We start from the raw sequence: 19480 nt of genomic DNA, 5'->3' as shown, positions 1-19480 counted from the left end.
TCTCTACAAAAATAGAAAAATTAGCCGGACGTGTTAGCGTGCACCTGTTGTCTCAGCTACTCGGGAGGCTGAAGTGGGAGGATCGCTTGAACCTAGGAGGTCAAGGCTGCAGTGAGCCGTGATTGCACCATTGTACTTCAGCCTGGGTGACAGAGGGAGACCCTGTCTCTAAGATAAATAAATAAAAATAAATAAAGAGAACAGGTGTGACAAACATGCAGCTATGTAGCCAGTATCACAACCAAGATGTTCAACAGCGTCTTCATTCAGAATTGTTATCTCATGCCGGCCGGGCGCGGTGGCTCACGCCTGTAATCCCAGCACTTTGGGAGGCCGAGACGGGTGGATCACGAGGTCAGGAGATCGAGACCATCCTGGCTAACACGGTGAAACCCCGTCTCTACTAAAAATACAAAAAATTAGCCGGGCGTGGTGGCGGGCGCCTGTGGTCCCAGCTACTCGGGAGGCTGAGGCAGGAGAATGGCGTGAACCCGGGAGGCAGAGCTTGCAGTGAGCCGAGATTGCGCCACTGCACTCCAGCCTGGGGGACAGAGCGAGACTCCGTCTCAAAAAAAAAAGAATGTTATCTCATGCCCTGTTGATCAACGCCTTTGTCCACCCGCAGCCACTGGTAACTGCTGATCTGTTCTCTGCGTTTCATACTAACAGCACAGAAACAGAAAAATGCAGTATGTGGCCTCTGGGGTCTGCAGCTTTCATTCAGCACAATGCATTCAAGATGCAACTATGCTGTTGCGTGTATTAGCAGCTCGTTGCCTTTTATTACGGAGCTGTATTCCATGGCAAGGACGAGCCACCATTCTTTTATCCATTACGTGATGGTTCTTTCCAGTTTTAGATGATTACAAATAAAGCTGCTATAAACTTCTGCGTACAGGTCTTTGTGTGGAAATATGTTTTCATTTCTCTTGGGTAATGCCTACGAGTGTAAGTATTCTTTTTTTGTTGTTGTTGTTTTCTCTTTCTTTTTTTCTTTTTTCTTTTTTTTTTTTGAGACGGAGTTTCACTCTCATTGTCCAGGCTGGAGTGCAATGGTACGATCTTGGCTCACCACAACCTCCACCTCCCGGGTTCAAGCAATTCTCCTGCCTCAGCCTCCCAAGTAGCTGGGATTACAGGCATGTGCTACCATGCCCGGCTAATGTTGTATTTTTAGTAGAGACGGGGTTTCTCCATGTTGGTCAGGCTGGTCTCGAACTCCTGACCTCATGATCTGCCCGCCTCGGCCTCCCAAAGTGCTGGGATTACAGGCGTGAGCCACCTCACCTGGCCACCAATTCTTTTTTGATGCTTTCTCATGTGTGGTACAACATGAAGAAATGCCTCCAAATAGGATTTCATGGCGTATTTGAAATATTTGAAATGTTTTTAATGAACAGTTCAACCATTTGAAATATACATACACATACCCTGAAGTTTTTTTTTGTTTTTTTTTTTTTGAGGGGGAGATGGAGTTTCACTCTTGTCGCCTAGGCTGGAGTACAGCGGTGTGATCTTGGCTCGCTGCAACCTCCACGTCCCAGGTTCAAGTGATTCTCCTGCCTCAGCTTCCCAGGTAGCTGGGACTACAAGTGCGCGCCACTACACCCAGCTAATTTTTGCGTTTTTAGTGGAAATGGGGTTTCACCGTGTTGGCGAGGCTGGTCTCGAACTCCTGGCCTTAAGTGATCCACCCACCTCGGCCTCCCAAAGTGCTGGGATTACAGGCGTCAGCCACCATGCCTGGCCACTTCATTGTATTTTAATGTCCTTCCACAGATGGCAGTGTCTTGCAATATAATTGTTCTTTCCACGAAGCAATTACAGGATTTATTTTAAAAAATTAGAGGGACTGTGGTCCAATAACAGGACAGCAGCTTAAAGTTGCATGTTAAATGTCTACTTTTGAGACTTCCACAGTGCACCTGGGACTGGCCATAAGACCATTTAGGGGCATGAGAAGCTCCAGCCAGATGGACCTTAGTCAACCCCCGGGACACTCTTTTTGCCTGTTATAGTATTTGGCACCGTAGGGAGGCTAAGCGTTTTGAGTGAAAATACTTTACGAACCATTTGCCTCTCAACACAGACCAGAGGTTAATTCTAAAAGCTGAATTCATGGATTCAACAACCAAGTCCACGGCCAAACAGCTGCATGGCTTTGGACAGTGGCCCAAGCTCCCTGAACATAGCTTTCTCATCTGTAAAATGAGAACATAGGAGTGTGAGAGAGAAAACATGTCTAAAAGTGCTTTGTGGCCAGGTGCGATGGCTCACGTCTGTAATCCCAGCACTTTGGGAGGCTGAGGCAGGAAGATCACCTGAGGTCAGGAGTTTGAGGCCAGCCTGGCCAACACGGTGAAATGCAGTCTCTACTAAAACTATAAAAATTAGCCAGGCGTGGTGGTAGGCGCCTGTAATCCCAACTACTCAGGAGGCTGAGGCAGGAGAATTGCTTGAACCTGGGAGACAGAGGTTGCGGTGAGCTGAGATCGTGCCACTGCACACCAGCCTGGGTGACAGAGCGAGACTCTGTCTCAAAAATAATAATGATAAATAAAAATAAAAAATAAAAAAAGTGTTTTGTAGGCCAAGTGTGGTGGCTCAATCCTGCAATCCCAGCACTTTGGGAGCCCGAGGCAGGCAGATAACCTGAGGTCAGGAGTTCAAGACCCGCCTTGCCAACATGGTGAAACCTCGTCTCTACTAAAAATAGAAAAATTGGCTGGGCATGGTGGCGGGTGCCTGCATTCCCAGCTACTCGGGAGGCTGAGGCAGGAGAATGGCTGGAACTGGGGAGGCGGAGGTTGTGGTGAGCCGAGATGGTGCCACTGCACTCCAGCCTGGGCGACAGAGCGAGACTCTGTCTCAAAAAAACAAAACAAAACAAAACAAAAAAACTCCCAAAACACAACAACAACAACAAAAACAAAGATAACAAATAACAAATGCGCACAAATTCACTATTTTTGTTACTATGTCCCACTATGTTCTATGTTTCCTGGATTATTCAAGTCCACTGCACCTGCCCAGTGGTACTGGGATACTGTGTGCTGGGGTCCCCCTGCACGTTCCTTCCGACTATCCTGTTCTTTTTTATTTGTTTGTTTTTTGAGACGGGGTCTTGCTGTGTTGCCAGGCTGGAGTGCAGGGGTGTGATCTCAGCTCACAGCAACCTCCGCCTCCCGGGTTCAAACGATTCTCCTGCCTCAGCCTTCTGAGTAACTGGGACTACAGGCACACACCACCATGCCCAGTTAATTTTTGTATTTTTAGTAGACGTGGGATTTCACCATGTTGGCCAGGATGGTCTTTATCTCTTGACCTTGTGATCTACCCGCCTCAGCCTCCCCAAGTGCTGGGATTACAGGTGTGAGCCACCGCACCCGGCCCCCATACCCTGTTCTATGGCTCCTTGGTGGTAGCTGGAAATCATTCTTGGCTTGAATATTTACACCACGGGAAATGGGCAAATGCTAAAAATCAGCAAACCTCCTGCCTCCCACCTCCTCCCTCCAACCTCCTGCCTCCAATCTCCTGCCTCCAATCTCCTCCCTCCCTCCAACCTCCTCCCTCCAACCTCCTCCCTCCCTCCAACCTCCTCCCTCCCTCCAACCTCCTCCCTCCCTCCAACCTCCTCCCTCCCTCCAACCTCCTCCCTCCCTCCAACCTCCTCCCTCCAACCTCCTCCCTCCAACCTCCTCCCTCCCTCCAACCTCCTCCCTCCCTCCAACCTCCTCCCTCCAACCTCCTCCCTCCAACCTCCTCCCTCCCTCCAACCTCCTCCCTCCCTCCAACCTCCTCCCTCCAACCTCCTCCCTCCAACCTCCTGCCTCCCTCCAACCTCCTCCCTCCAACCTCCTCCCTCCAACCTCCTCCCTCCCTCCAACCTCCTCCCTCCAACCTCCTCCCTCCTTCCAACTCCCTGGGAAGTTGCAGTGAGCCAAGATCATGCCACTGAACTCCAGCCTGGGCGACAGAGAGACTCCGTCTCAACAAAACAAAACAAAACAAAGCAAAACAAACAAAACAGAATTTACCCCTCCAGAGTGTGCAGATGTTGGTGTATACTGACTCACAAGAGCTGATCGTTATATTTTCAGGATTTTTTTTTTCCGACCAGTTGTTAATCATGGCCAACAGCGAAAATTAAGACTGAGCACTGTGGCTCACACCCATAATCCCACTATTTTGGGAGGCCGAGGTGGAACGATCCTTTCAGCCTATTTTTCCCCCCCCGTGGCATACATCACTTTCCAACCTACCCTGCTGTATCATTTACAAATTTAGAATGTTTGTTCAGGGACTCTTCTCTGTCGTGTTCACTGCTGCATTCCTGTTTCTAGAACAGAGTAGGTGCTCAACAAATATCTGTGGAAGCTGGGCGCAGTGGCTCACATCTGTAATCCTAGCAATTTGGGAGGCTGAGGTGGGCGGATCACCTGAGGTCAGGAGTTCGAGACCAGCCTGACCAACATGGAGAAACCTCGTCTCTACTAAAAATACAAAAATTAACCAGGCGTGACAGCGCATGCCTGTAATCCCAGCTACTCGGGAGGCTGAGGCACAAGAATCGCTTGAACCCGGGAGGCAGAGGTTGTGGTGGGCCGAGATCGCGCCATTGCACTCCAGTCTGGGCAACAGGAGCAAAACTCAATTTCAAATAATAATAATAATAATAATAATAATAATAATAATAAAAAATATCTGTGGAATGAATGAAGTCATCACCCCAGGAAGCACATTGTAACCACAGCACCACCCTGACGACTATTCTGTGGGGCGGGCACCTTCTGGAGGTCTCCACTGCTTTATTTTCTTTCATCTGATTTTTAATTTTTTTCCTGCAGCCCCGCCGATTTCCAAGGATGCAACTATGAAGAGACACAGTGGGGGCTACGTTTGGGTCGTGACTGTGGCCCACGCCAGGCAAGCGTCCCCGCCCCAGCCCCTCTGCCATCTGCGTGCCTGTTCTCCCGCTCCCTGCCCCCACGCCAGGATCCAGGCTTGCAAACGTCCCCATGCCATGCGCAGGCACATCTCGGGCGGCCAGCCAGGCACACACTGCGGGGTGTCATTAGCTGCAGTGCCGCCTAAACGCGGCGGCCCGTGCAGAACCACGGCCAGGCCACCTGCACGGGCCAGGGAGGTGATGGGGACAGCGAGAGACATGCCAAACCCCACTGGGGGGTTGGGAGGGGAGGCGCTTTCATCCTAAGGTGCCTTCCGTTTTTTTTTCTAATAAAAAATATTTTAAACATGCGGATAAATAGAGAAAAAGACAAAATAGACCCCATCATAGCAATGCCAAAGATGAGACAGATTTATTTATTCCATAAATATCTACTGAGAGGATATTGCGTGTCTGCACCGATTCCGGAGCTGAGCTAGACCAGGGAGCAAAATAAAACAAAACGGACCCTTAAGGCTGCGCACGGTGGCTCACGCCTGTAATCCCAGCACTTTGGGAGGCCGAGGCGGGCAGATCACGAGGTCAGGAGATCGAGACCATCCTGGCTAACACGGTGAAACTTCATCTCTACTAAAAATACAAAAAAGAAATAGCCGGGCGCGGTGGCAGGCGCCTGTAGTCCCGGCTACTTGGGAGGCTGAGGCAGGAGAATGGTGTGAACCCGGGAGGCGGAGCTTGCAGTGAGCCGAGATCGTGCCACTGCACTCCAGCCTGGGCAACGGAGCGAGACTCTGTCTCAAAAAAACCCCAAAAAAACAAAAAAAAATTTTTTTAAATTTCAATAGCTTTGGGGGTACACGTTGTTTTTGGTTACGTGGATGATTGATAGTGGTGAAGCCTGGGATTTTAGCACGCCCATCACTCAAGTAGAGTACATTGTACCCAATACGTAGTTTTCTTGTTTTGCTTTGTTTTTCTTTTCTTTTCTTTTCTTTCTTTTTTTTTTTTTTAAGACAAAGTCTTGCTCTGTTGCCCAGGCTGGAGGGCAGTGGCAAGATCTCGGCTCACTGCAACCCCCAGCTGCTGGGCTCAAGTGATTCTCCTGCCTCAGCCTCCCAAGTAGCTGGGATTACAGGCGCCTGCCACCACGCCTGGCTAATTTTTGTATTTTTAATAGAGACAGGATTTCACCACGTTGGCCAGGCTGGTCTCAAACTCCTGACCTCAGGTGATCCACCTGCCTCGGCCTCCCAAAGTGCTGGGATTACAAGTGTGAACCACAGCGTCTGGCCCCAGTATGTAGCTTTTTATCCCTCACTCTCCACTCCCTCCCCGCTTCTGAGTCTCCACTGTCCATTATACCATTTTTTTAATTTAAATTTTTATTTTTTGAGATAAGGTCTTGCTCTGTTGTCCAGGTTGCAGTGCAGTGGTGCAATCATAGCTCACTGCAGGCTTGAACTCCTGAGCTCAAGTGACCCTCCCGCCTGAGCCTCCTGAGTAGCTGGGACTAGAGGCATGTACCACAACACCCAGCTAATTTTTTTTAGATGCTTGTGGGGTCTTGCTATATTGCCCAGGCCGGTCTCAAACTCCTGAGCTCAAATGGTCCTCCCTCCTTCTCCTCCCAAAGTGCTGGGATTCCAGGTGTGAGTCACTGTGTCCCACCTATTATATCACTCTGTATGCCTTTGCAAACCCATAGCTTAGCTCCCACTTATGTGAGAATACACAGTATTTGGTTTTTCATTACTAGTTACTTCACTTAGAACACTGGTCTTGGCTGGGTGCGGTAGCTCGCCCCTGTAATCCCAGCACTTTGGGAGGCTGAGGCGGGCAGATCACCTGAGGTCAGGAGTTCGAGGCCAGCCTGGCCAACATGGTGAAACCCCATCTCTACTAAAAATACAAAAATTAGCTGTGCATGGTGGCACATGCCTGTAATTCCAGGTACTCAGGAGGCTGAGGCAAGAGAATCATTTGAACCTGGGAGGTGGAGGTTGCAGTGAGCCGAGATCTTGCCACTGCACTCCAGCCTGGGCAACAGAATGAGACTCCATCTCAAAAAAAAAACAAACAAGTCTGGGCTCGGTGGCTCATGCCTGTAATCCCAGCACTTTGGGAGGCTGAGGCGGGCAGATCACAAGATCAAGAGATCAAGACCATCCTGGCCAACACGGTGAAACCCCGTCTCTACTCAAAATACAAAAATTAGCTGGGTGTGGTGGTGCACGCCTGTAGTTCCAGCTAGTCAGGAGGCTGAGGCAGGAGAATTGCTTGAACCTGGGAGGCAGAGGTTGCAGTGAGCCGAGATCATGCCACTCCACTTCAGCCTGGGTGACAGAGCGAGACTCCATCTCAAAAAAAAAAAAAAGAAAAGAAAAGGAAAGAGACGAGAAGAGGAGTAAGTGTATTAGTCTGCTTGGACTGTCATAGCTAAATATCACAGGTTGAGTGGCTTAAACAACAGAAAGTTATTTTTCCACATTTCTGGAGCCTAGAAGTTCAAGATCAACATATGGGCAGAATGAGCTGAGTATGGTAGGGCACGCCTGTAGTCCCAGCTACTTGAGAGGCTGACATGAGGGATTGCTTGAATCCAGGAGGTCAAGACTAGCGTGGGCAATGCAGCGAGACCCCGTCTCTATGAAAAAATTTAAAAAGTTAGCCAGGTACAGTGATGTACACCTGTGGTCCCAGCTCCTTGAGACGCTGAGGTGGGAGGATCTTGACCCCAGGAGATAGAGGCTGCAGTGAGCTATGATCGCACCACTGCACTCCAGACTGGGTGACAGAGCAAGACCCTGACTTAAAAACAAGAAAGATATGGGGAAGATTGATTTATCTTGAGGCCTCTCTCCTTGGTTTGGGCAAATGGCTACCTTCCCAGTGGAGCCCTGCCCCAAGCTCCTGACCTACAGAATCCATAAGATATAAGAAAATGATTAAAAAAAAAAAAAGGGGTCTGTCTCTGTTGCCCAGGCTGGAGTGCAGTGGCATGATCTCAGCTCAGTGCAACCTCTGCCTCCTGGGTTCAAGCAATCCTCCCACCTCAGCCTTCCAAGTACCTGGGACTACAGGCCTGTGCCACCATGCCCAGCTAATTTTTGTATTTTTGTGTAGAGACGGTGTTTCACTATGTTGCCCAGGCTGGTCTCAAACTCCTGAGCTCAAGCGATCCACCCACCTCAGCCTCCCAAAGTGCTGGGATTACAGGCATGAGCCACTCCGCCCAGCCATGATGATTGTTTTAAGCCTGAACATTTTGGGGTCATCTGTGGTGCAGTAATAGTAACTGGGATTGTGCCACGTGCTAGCTGGTAGCTTTAATTTGCCTGTCTATAATTACTAACCAAATCACACAGTTCCCCAAGAGTTTGTTTACGATGTCTGTTTCCTCTCCGGGGAACTGTCTGTTCATTGGGAAAATATGCCATGGTTTAGTTTCTAAGAAACAGTCTCAGTGTGTCTCCCACTCCCTGAAGGGACTAGATAGATTTATATAATGTAGCACAGCCTGAAGGCATTAGTATGTATCTTTGTTTCATTTCTTCATTCATTTAAACATTCAGCCACATTTATTTATATTCTTAGCACCTGCTATGTGCTGGGCTGCGTGCTGGATCCTGGTTATATAGCAGTAAACAAGCAGATGTTGTTCTCAAGAGCCCAGAATCTGATGGGAGGAGAATAACTCAAGTTAGACTGTGTGGTTGGGGATGCAGGAGCCCGAGAATGAATGGATTGTATCTGGCTGGGGAGGGAAGGAGGAACCTGGGAGATACTTCATGTGCGAGGCTAGGTCTTCAAGTATGGACAGGGATTTTTTTTTTTTTTTTTTGAGACAGAGTCTTGCTCTGTCACCCAGGTTGGAGTGCAGTGGCTCAATCTTGGCTCACTGCAATCTCCGCCTCCCAGGTTCACGCCATTCTCTTGCCTCAGCCTCCTGAGTAGCTGGGACTACAAGCGCCCACCGCCACGCCCAGGTAATTTTTTGTATTTTTAGTAGAGATGGGGTTTCACCGCATTAGCCAGGATGGTCTCAATCTCCTGACCTTGTGATCCGCCCACCTCAGCCTCCCAAAGTGCTGGGATTACAGGCGTGAGCCACCGTGCCTGGCCTGGACAGGGATTTTTTTTTAGGTAGAGCTTTGGAAGAAACAAATATTCCAGATTGCTCTAGATACCTAAGTTGACTTAACAAACGACCTCAAGGTTACTGACATAAACAACAACCTATTATTATTACTTGTCATGGTTCTGAGAGTGGACTCTGCTAGACAGTTCTCACTGGGGGCAGTTCGTATGTGGTTCAAGTCAGAAGGAGGCTGGGGTTGGAGTCATCTTGAAGGACCTCAACTGGGACTGCCGGCAGGAACACCTCCATGTAGCTTGAGCTTCCTCACAAGATGGCTGCTGGGTCCCAGGAGCAAGCATCCAGAGAGAGAACCAGGCATCAGCTGTATCGTATCACCTCTTATCACGCAGCCTCAGAAGTCATAGTGTCACTTCTGCCACATCGTATTTGCCAAGTCTAGCCCACTTTCAAGGGGAGAGAATTGGATCTTCACAAGAAAACAGAGTTAGATGTTTGTGGATGTTTTTTGTTGTTGTTGTTGCTGTTTTTGAGACAAAGTCTTGCTCTGTCGCTCAGGCTGGAGTGCAGTGGCGTGATCTTGGCTAACTGCAAGCTCCACCTCCCAGGTTCACGCCATTCTCTTGCCTCAGCCTCCTAAGTAGCTGGGACTACAGGCGCCCGCCACCACGCCCGACTAATTTTTTGTATTTTTAGTAGAGACGGGGTTTCACCGTGTTAGCCAGGATGGTCTTGATCTCCTGACCTCGTGATCCGCCCACCTTGGCCTCCCAAAGTGCTGGGATTACAGGCGTGAGCCACCGCACCCAGCAGCCACCGTGCCCGGCTGTGGATGTTTTAAGACCATCACACAGGTGGAAGGAAGAGACAGCACCAAAAATGCAGAGGATGGACAACCTGGCAGTTATGGTACATTCAGTATTGTATTGACATCCCTTGCTCATCAGACAGCATTTTGGCTGGGCGTGGTGGCTCATGCCTGTAATCCCAACACTTTGGGAGGCCAAGGCAGAAGGATCACTGGAGCCTAGGAGTTTGAGACCAGCCTGGGCAACACAGTGATACTTCATTTCTACAAAAAATAAAAAAAAAGCTTGGCATGGTGGTGTGTGCCTATAGTTAGCTACTTGGGAGGCTGAGGCAGCAGGATCTCTTGAGCCCAGGAAGTCAAGGCTGCAGTGAGCCATGATCATGCCACTGACTCCAGCCGAAGCTACAGAGTGAGACCCTATTTAAGAAAAGGAGCATTTTAGGGAAATTCTCCATCAAAGATGAGGTCCCTTGCAGGGCACAGTAGCTCACACCTGAAATCCCAGCAATTTTGGTGGACAAGATGGGAGGATCACTTGAGCCCAGGAGTTACAGACCAGCCTGGGCAACATAGCAAGACCCTGTCTTTTGGCCGGGTGCGGCGGCTCATGCCTGTAATCCCAGCACTTTGGGAGGCCGAGGCAGGTGGATCACGAGGTCAGGAGATCAAGACTATCCTGGCTAACACAGTGAAACCCCATCTCTACTAAAAATACAAAAAATTAGCCAGGCGTGGTGGTGGGCGCCTGTAGTCCCAGCTGCTCGGGAGGCTGAGGCAGGAGAATGGCGTGAACCCGGGAGGCAGAGCTTGCAGTGAGCCGAGATTGCACCACTGCACTCCAGCCTGGGCAACAGAGCGAGACTCCATCTCAAAAAAAAAAAAAAAAAAAGAACCTGTCTTTTTTCTTTTTCATTAAGGACCTTAAGAGACAACCCTCATCTAGCCTTCTAACAGAAATGTTATGGAGTAGCAGGCATACCTGCTTTTTCTCTCTCTTATTTATTTATTTATTTATTTATTTATTTTTGAGACAAGATCTCACTCTGTTGCCCAGGCCGGATGGAGTGCAGTGGTACAATCATAGATCACTGCAGCCTCGACCTCCCCGGGCCAAGCAATCTTTCCTTCTACCTCAGCCTCCTAAGTAGCTGGGATTACAGGTGCATCACCATGCCTGGCTAATTGTTTATTTTTTGTAGAGACGGGGTCTCACTATGTTGCCCAGGATGTCTGCTTCCTCATAACAAGGAAAAGAGAAACTTTTATGTCTACAATTTTCTGTAATTTTCTTTCTTTTTTCTTTTTTTTTTTTTTTTTTGAAACGGAGTCTTCCTCTGTCACCCAGGCTGGAGTGCAGTGGCACCATCTCAGCTCACTGCAACCTCTGCTTCCTCGGTTCAAGCCATTCTCCTCCCTCAGCCTCCTGAGTAGCTGGGACTACAGGCGCCCGCCACCACACTTGGCTAATTTTTTGTATTTTTAGTAGAGACAGGGTTTCACCGTGTTAGCCAGGATGGGCTCGATCTCCTGACCTTGTGATCTGCCTGCCTTGGCCTCCCAAAGTGCTGAGATTACAGGCGTGAGCCACCATGCCTGGCCTAATTTCAATTTCTGAAAGATTGTTACTAGTATATAGAAATATAATTAATGTTTTATATTGTTCTTGGAGCCTGCAATCTTTTGTAGATTCTGTAATATTTTCTACATAGACAACCATGGCACCCGTGAATAAATACAGTTTTACTTCTTTGCAATGTGGATGCCTTTTTTTTTTTTTCTTATGCACTGGCTAGAACCTCCAATACAATATTGAATAGAAGTGGCAGCTGGATGTGGTCGCTCACGCCTATAATCCCAGCACTTTGGGAGGCCGAGGCAGGTGGATCACCTGAGGTCAGCAGTTTGAGACTAGCTTGGCCAACATGGTAAAACCCCATCTCTACCAAAATACAAAAATTAGCCAGGCATGGTGGTGGGCACCTGTGATCCCAGCTACTAGGGAGGCTGAGGCACGAGAATCACTTGAATCCGGGAGGCGGAGGTTTCAGTGAGCCGAGATGGTGCCACTGCACTCCAGTCTGGGCGACAGAGTGAGATTTTGTCAAAAAGAAAAGAAAAGAAAAGAAGGAAGGAAGGAAGAAAGAAAGAAAGAGAGAGAGAGAAAGAAAGAAAGGAAGGGAAAGAAGGAAAGAAGGAAGGAAGAGAAGGAAGGAAGGAATGATGAGAGTCGGCTGGGCATGGTAGCTCACATCTGTAATCCTAGCACTTCGGGAAACTGAGGTGGGCAGATCACTTGAGGCCAGGAGTTTGAGACCAGCCTGACCAACATGTTGAAACCTTGTCTCTACTAAAATTACCCCCAAAAAATTAGCCAGGTGTGGTGGTGCACACCTGTAATCCCAGCTACATGGGAGGCTGGGGCACAATAATTGCTTGAACCCAGGAGGTGGAGGTTGCAGTAAGCTGAGATCACACCCCTGCACTCCAGCCTGGGCTACAGAGCTGGACGCCTCTGTCTTAGTCCCATTCTAGGGGGAAAGCATTCAGTCTTGTACCATTAAGTGTACTGTTAGCTGTAGAGTTTTTTTGTCTTGTTTTGTTTTGTTTGTTTTCTTGCTGTTATTTTGAGACAGGGGCTTGTTCTGTCGCCCAGGCTGGAGTGCAGTGGCACAATCATGGCTCACTGCAGCCTCCTCCTCCTGGGCTCAAACAGTCCTCCTTCCTCAGCCTCCCAAGTAGCTGGGACAATAGGCACGTGCCACCACACCCAACTAATTTTTTATTTATTTACTTATTGGTGAGGCATGGTCTTGCCATGTCGCCCAGGCTGATCTTGAACTCCTGGCCTCAAGCAATCATCCCTCCTTGGCTTCCCAAAGTGCTGGGATTACAGGCATGAGCCACTGCTCCCATCCTGGCTGTAGCTTTTTTTTTTTTTTTTCAAGACGGAGTTTTGCTCTTATTGCCCAGGCTGGAGTACAGCGGCACGATCTCAGCTCACTGCAACCTCTGCCTCCTGGGTTCAAGCGATTCTCCTGCCTCAGCCTCCCAAGTAGCTGGGATTAACAGGCGCGTGCCATCACACCTGGCTAGTTTTTGTATTTTTAGTAGAGACGTGGTTTCACTATGTTGGCCAGACTGATCTTGAACTCTTGGCCTCGAGTGATCTGCCTGCCTCGGCCTTCCAAAGTGCGAGATTACAGGCGTAACCCACTGTGCCAGGCCCGGCATACGCTATTTCTGTCCATTCATCTCTTCCTTACCAGCGTGGGGCAGGGCCAGGGGTCCTCCTGCCTGCTAGGCCACAGAGAAGGAGCGCTGTCCACTGCGTGGCTGCCCCCTCTGGTCTTGGGCTGAGCCACAGCTGGATTCCTGCGATTTGGAATGACTGGGATAGAGGGGTAGAGATTCCAGAACCAGATGTGGGTCGGAGGAGGAGACTCCACTATCTTGCTCTGATGCTGCCGGCTTGTTGTCATGGAAACCAAAGCCACTCTCTTAGGAAGGACCCATTAAGGTGCAGGACATAATCAAGGCTGTCTCTGGCGGCCCCCTGCCCTCCCTAGTGGGAGGCAACCACCGTTTGAGCCCTTGAATGTTGCAGCATTTAAGTTCTGCCCTCCTCCCTCACTTGCCTCCCTACAAAAAAATTCTCCAAAACATACACAAGGGAGCCAAGCAGGCGTCAGAGGAGACCCTCAAGGTTTCTAAACTGACCCTTCCCCAAGCCTGAGGCTTCAGTTCCAGCCCTAGCTGGGGATGATTCACTGGGTGACTGCCACAAACTCCTGTCTGTGTCTTGGCATCCTTCCCTGGGAAAATGACAGAGAGATACATTAGAATTGCCACATTGTCTCTGAATACCAAACTGTTAGAGGGGTGGATGGTAGGGGTTCAACTTGCAGACTGGATCAAACTGCCTGGATTGGGCTGGGCACGGTGGCTCACGCCCATAATCCCAGAACTTTGGGAGGCCGAGGCAGGCAGATCACTTGAGGTTAGAAGTTTAAGACCAGCCTGGTCAACATGGTGAAACCCCGTCTCTACTAAAAATACAAAAATTAGCAGAACATGGTGATGGGTGCTTGTAATCCCAGCTACTCGGGAGGCTGAGGCAGGATAATTGCTTGAACCCAGGAGGCAGAAGTTGCAGTGGGCTGAGATTACACCACTGCACTCCAACCTGGGCCACAGAGTGAGACTCCATTTTTTAAAAAATGATAATAATTGCTACATAGTCTCTGAATACTAAACTGTTAGAGGGGTAGAAGGTAGGGGTTCAACTTGCAGACCCTAGATGATACTGCCTGGATTGAAGTCCTGGCTATGCCACCAGCAGCTGTGCAACCTCGAGCAACTTGCTTGACCTCCCTGGGCCTCAGTTTCCTCTCCTGCAAAATAGGGTGCAATAAGACCACCAACCTCGCAGAAGATCATGTGTCTAAAGCCATCAAAACAGCGTCTGGATAAGGAAAATGTGGTATATCCATGCAATGGAATATGACTCAGCCATGAAAAGGAATGAGGCTCTGACACAGGCTACAAGAACCTTGAGGACGTCAGGCTCAGGTGGGAGAAGCCAGACAGAAAAAGCCACACAGTGTGATCCCATTTCTATGGCATGTCCAGAATAGGCCAATCCAGAGAGATAGAAATCAGATAAATGGTTGCCAGGGGCTGGAGTGTGGGAAGAAGAATGAGGAGTGACTGCTTTTGTTTTTTTTTTTTTGAAACGGACTCACTGTTGCTCAGGCCAGGGTGCAGTGGCACAATCTTGGCTCATTGCAACCTCTGCCTTCCTGGTTAAAGCAATCCTCCCAGCTCAGTAGCTGGGATTACAGACATGTGCCACCATGCTCGGCTAATTTTTGTATTCTTAATAGATTCAGGTTTCACTGTGTTGGCCAGGCTGGTCTCAAACTCCTGACCTCAGGTGATCCACCCGCCTTGGCCTCCCAAAGTGCTGGGATTACAGGCATGAGCCATTGCGCCCAGCCTCCTCTTTCTTTTTTAAGAGAGGGGAGTCTTACTATGTTGCCCACAACATAGTAAGACTCAAACTGGTATGAAACTCCTGGCCTCAAGCCATCCTCCCACCTCAGCCTCCCGGGTAGCTGGGATGACAGGACATGAGACATTGCACCTGGCTAACCTGTGGATTCTGACACTTAACTCTGGGTGATTAAAATCATAATTTAATTGCTCATGGCCAGGGGAGAAGGGGGTCTCTCTCACACTTTTTTTTTTTTTTTTTCTGAGACAGAGTCTCGCTCTATCGCCCAGGCTGGAGTGCAGTGGCACGATCTCAGCTCACTGCAACCTCCACCTCCCAGGTTCAAGCAATTCTCCTGCTTCAGCCTCCTGAGTAGCTGGGACTACAGGCTCACGCCACCATGGCCAGCTAATTTTTTTTGTATTTTTAGTAGAGATGGGGTTTCACCATGTTAGCCAGGATGGTCTCGATCTCCTGACCTAGTGATCCGCCTGCCTTGGCCTCCCAAAGTGTGCTGGGATTACAGGTGTGAGCCATCATGCCCGTTTTTTTTGTTTTGTTTTGTTTTGTTTTGTTTGAGATGGGGTCTCGCTCTGTCACCCAGGCTGGAGTGCAGTGGTGCGATCTCAGCTCACTGCAACCTCCGCCTCCCAAGCTCAGGTGATCCTCTCACCTCAGCCTCCTGAGAAGCTGGGACTACAGGCTCGTGACACCATGTTCGACATTTTTTTTTTTTTTTTTTTTTTTTTTGTATTTTTGGTAGAGACAGGATTTCACCATGTTGGTGAGGTTGGTCCTGAACTCCTGAGCTCAAGCAATCCACCTGTCTTGGCCTCCCAAAGTGCTAGGATTACAGGCATGAGCCATCGTACCCACCCTCTCTCACATATTTTTTAAGAGGATCTTGCTCTGTTGTTCAGGCTGGAGTGCAGTGAGGTGATCATAGCTCAGTGTAGCCTCCAACTCCTGTGCTCAAGCAATTCTCCTGAGTAGCTGTGACTACAGTGTGCACCACTGCACCCAGCTGTCACTTTTTTTCCCAACAAGACAACAGCAAAAAATGAAGTATAATGTGTTCTTCTGTCAAGTTAACCAGCCATAACAGCAAAGCCCAGGAGGGCAGTGATGGAAACTCATTCACCTTTTTTAGTTTCTAAAGCCATTGAGCAGGCAGCTGCAAGCTGGGTCCTGGGGGGTGGCTGGGAGAGGGTGGTAAGTTGGTTGGACCTCTGTGGGTAATGGCTCGTCTTTACAGGGGTGTGTGGCCTCCAGGATTTTCTGTGTGATGAAGGTGATAGGCTCAGGCACAAGCATTTATACCCAAAGTGAATATTGGATGCCAGCACTGAGCTAGGCGTGTGTGTGGGGAGGTGGGGGGTACAAAGATGAAACTGCCAGGAAAAACTGAGGGCTCCCAGGGGTCTTTGGGGGGAAGTAAAAGGTTAGTGTGGCTTTAATAAGAATCAATACAGGCTGGCCGGGCACGGTGGCTCACGTCTGTAATCCCAGCACTTTGGGAAGCCGAGGTGGGTGGATCACTCGAGGTCAGGAGTTCAAGACCAACTGTGCCAGCATGGTGAGACCCCCATCTCTACTAAAAATACAAAAATTAGCTAAGTGTGGTGGCACGTGCCTGTAATCCCAGCTGCTCAGGAGGCTGAGCCAAGAGAATCGCTTGAAACCAGGAGGCAGAGGTTGCAGTGAACCGAGATCATGCTACTGCACTCCAGCCTGGGCAACAGAGTGAGACTCTGAAAAAATTAGACCGGTGCAGTGACTCATGCCTGTAATCCCAGCACTTTGGGAGGCTGAGGCGGGTGGATCACTTGAGGTCAGCCTGGCCAACATGGTGAAACTCCATCTCTACCAAAAATATAAAAATTAGCTGGGTGTGGTGGCGCACGCCTGTGGTCCTGTGCAAGTGATCCACCCGCCTTGGCCTCCCAAAGTGCTGGGACTGCAGGCGTGAGCCACCACACCCGACCGGATATTTGAACGTTATTCTGCAGTCAGTGAGGCTCTTGGAAGGGTGACAGGCAGGAGTGGAACTTGGTCAGATGTGTGTTCTGGAAAGTCCCCTGGCCGCATGTAGAGAATGAACAGGCTGCACGTGTGTGTATGCTCGGAGGGGAGACAGTGAGGAGATCCGGACGTGCAGGGAGGCGGAGGTCATGGACTGCAGAGGGCTGGAGGGAGGTCATGGAGGCAGAGGGCTGGAGGAGAGAGGATGGATTTGAGCACAGTGACTCATCTTGGGGACCATGGGGAGTGGATGAGGAGGGGAGGGTCCTGGGCATGTAGAGGGACTGTCATATTCATGGGCATGTCAGGGGAGGAAGCTAGGGGCTGGGCAGATTGAGTGTTCACTTTGAAATGATTAATTTGGGGTGACTGGGAGACACCCATAGCAGAATGTCCTCCTCCATTGAGGACCCCAGAAGGCAATATCTGTGTGCCTTTTCCTTTCTGAAAGACCTTGCATTCCCAGGGGGCAATTCTAAATAGACCAGGAAACCTCCCACAATTAGACCTAACCCAGACATTGAACCTCCCTCTGCTCAGCCCATTCATAAAGTGCCTCTGGCATTTAGGTGTCTTCTAATCTCATTTTCTCTGCTTGTTAATGGACCCACTGAGGCAGTACTCCTGGGAGAGAGAGAAAGATTTCATTTGTCTGGGGCTGAGGAGGGAGACGAGGATTGCCAGAGCTAATGAGGAATCAGTGCCTTGTAATTGCTAATTAAATGAGCCTGCCTCTCTCTCTTGGGGCTGTGAGTTGGCTGGCCGGCCCTTAAGTGTCCACAAATTCAATTATGCTTCCCCAATAAACACCTCCAGCAACCATTGCCCTCCGGTATCTCTCCGGGGGAGACCTAGAAGAAGGATCTTCCTGTGTGTGCTGAGGCCATTCATTCATTTATTGATTGATGTATTGGTTTATTCTTTGATGCCTTTATTGATTCAACACATGCTTATTATATGCCTGCTGTGTGCCGGGCCCCGGACCAGGCACTGGGGACACAGCAGTGAAAATACTAACATTGTTTCTGCCCTCACGGAGCTCACAGTGTAACAGGGAGACAAATAGACCTGTCAGTAGATAACATGAAAATAATTGGACTATGTGCTGCAGACACAATATCCCAGGTCTGTGAGAATGTCAATACAGACTTCACGTGGGAAATGGTGAGGCAATAAGGATCCTTTCCCTTGATGAAATGGAGCTTGCAGGAGAAGGCAGGGTCAGTTGTGGGGAGCTCTGGGTGGAGGTGGAGGGAGTGCATTCCAAGCTGCAGGAACAGCAGAGGCAAAAGCCCTGAGGCTGGAGAACAGGTACCACGTGCAGTTTGTCACTTGATTAGGGTGTTGCAGAGAATTGGGAGTGAGTCTTATATATTTATTTATTTATTATTTTTTATTGAAATGAGGTCTTGCTATGTTGCCCAGGCTGGTCTCGAACTCCTGAGCTCAAGCTATCCTCCCACCTTGGCCTCCCAAAGTGCTGGGATTACAAGTGTGAGCCATCATGTCTGGCAAAGGTGGTGAGCCTTTATGATGTCATAAGTCACCACTGGGCACAAGTTCATGCTTGTCCTATGATTGGCCCATGACACTGATGGGTAGCAGACAGGAAAGGAATCTTTTCTGAAACTTTTTTTTTGAAACAGGGTGTTGTTCTGTTGCCCAGTCTGGAGTGCAGCGGTGCAGTCATGGCTCACTGCAGCCTTGACCTCCCAGGCTCAAGTGTTCCTCCCACCTCCTAAGTAGTTGGGACTACAGGCATGTGTCAACTCACGGGGTCTCACTATATTGCCCAGGCTGGTCTCAAACTCCTGCGCTCAAGCAATCCTCCCATCTCATCCTCCCAAAATGTTAGGATTACAGGTATGAGCTCCCACACCCAGCCCACTTCTGGAACTTTTATTGAAAAGTATCCTTAGGCTGGGTTCGGTGGCTCCCACCTGTAATCTTGGCACTTTGAGAGGCTGAGGCAGGAGACCATGTCTTTACAAAAAAAAAAAAAAATTGTTTTTTGAGACAGAATCTCTCTCTGTTGCCCAGGCTGGAGTGCAGTGGTGCAATCTTGGGTCATGCAGCCTCTGCCTCCTGGGTTCAAGGGATTCCCATGCCTCAGCCTCCCGAGTAGCTGGGACTACAGGTGTGTGCCACAACGCCCAGCTAATTTTTGTATTTTTAGGAGAAATGGAGTTTCACCATGTTGTCCAGGCTGGTCTTGAACTCCTGGCCTCAAGTGGTCCACCTGCCTTGGCCTCCCAAAGTGCTGGGATGACAGGCGTGAGCCACCACACCCGGCCAAAAAAATAATTTTTTTTTTAATAGAAAAGTACCCTGAGAACTCTGGTCTAGGGAGGGCTTTAAATGTCATTCCCTCATTGGGTCTCCCAGGAAAGCGCCATAAGGTGGTTAGAGGTCTTGGGTTTAGAGTCAGGTATGTTCTGTCTCTAGGCTTGTGGGGGCGTACGAGTGATGTGACAAACCCCATACATGGTGCATGGCTGTATGAGCACAGGATGTATGTCCTTGTTTGCTTCCCTCCTTTGCCTGTGCCTGTATCGCCTGGAGTGAGCCAGCCCCCACTCCGAGTGGAAGCGATTCTTCCCCGACCTCCCTGGTTCTCCCCCACTGGCCAGCCCATTGAAGGCGAAG

Source organism: Pan paniscus, chromosome 20, assembly GCF_029289425.2.
Source record: "Pan paniscus chromosome 20, NHGRI_mPanPan1-v2.0_pri, whole genome shotgun sequence".
Lineage (NCBI taxonomy): Eukaryota > Metazoa > Chordata > Mammalia > Primates > Hominidae > Pan > Pan paniscus.
Note: the sequence above shows the minus strand (reverse complement) of the source record.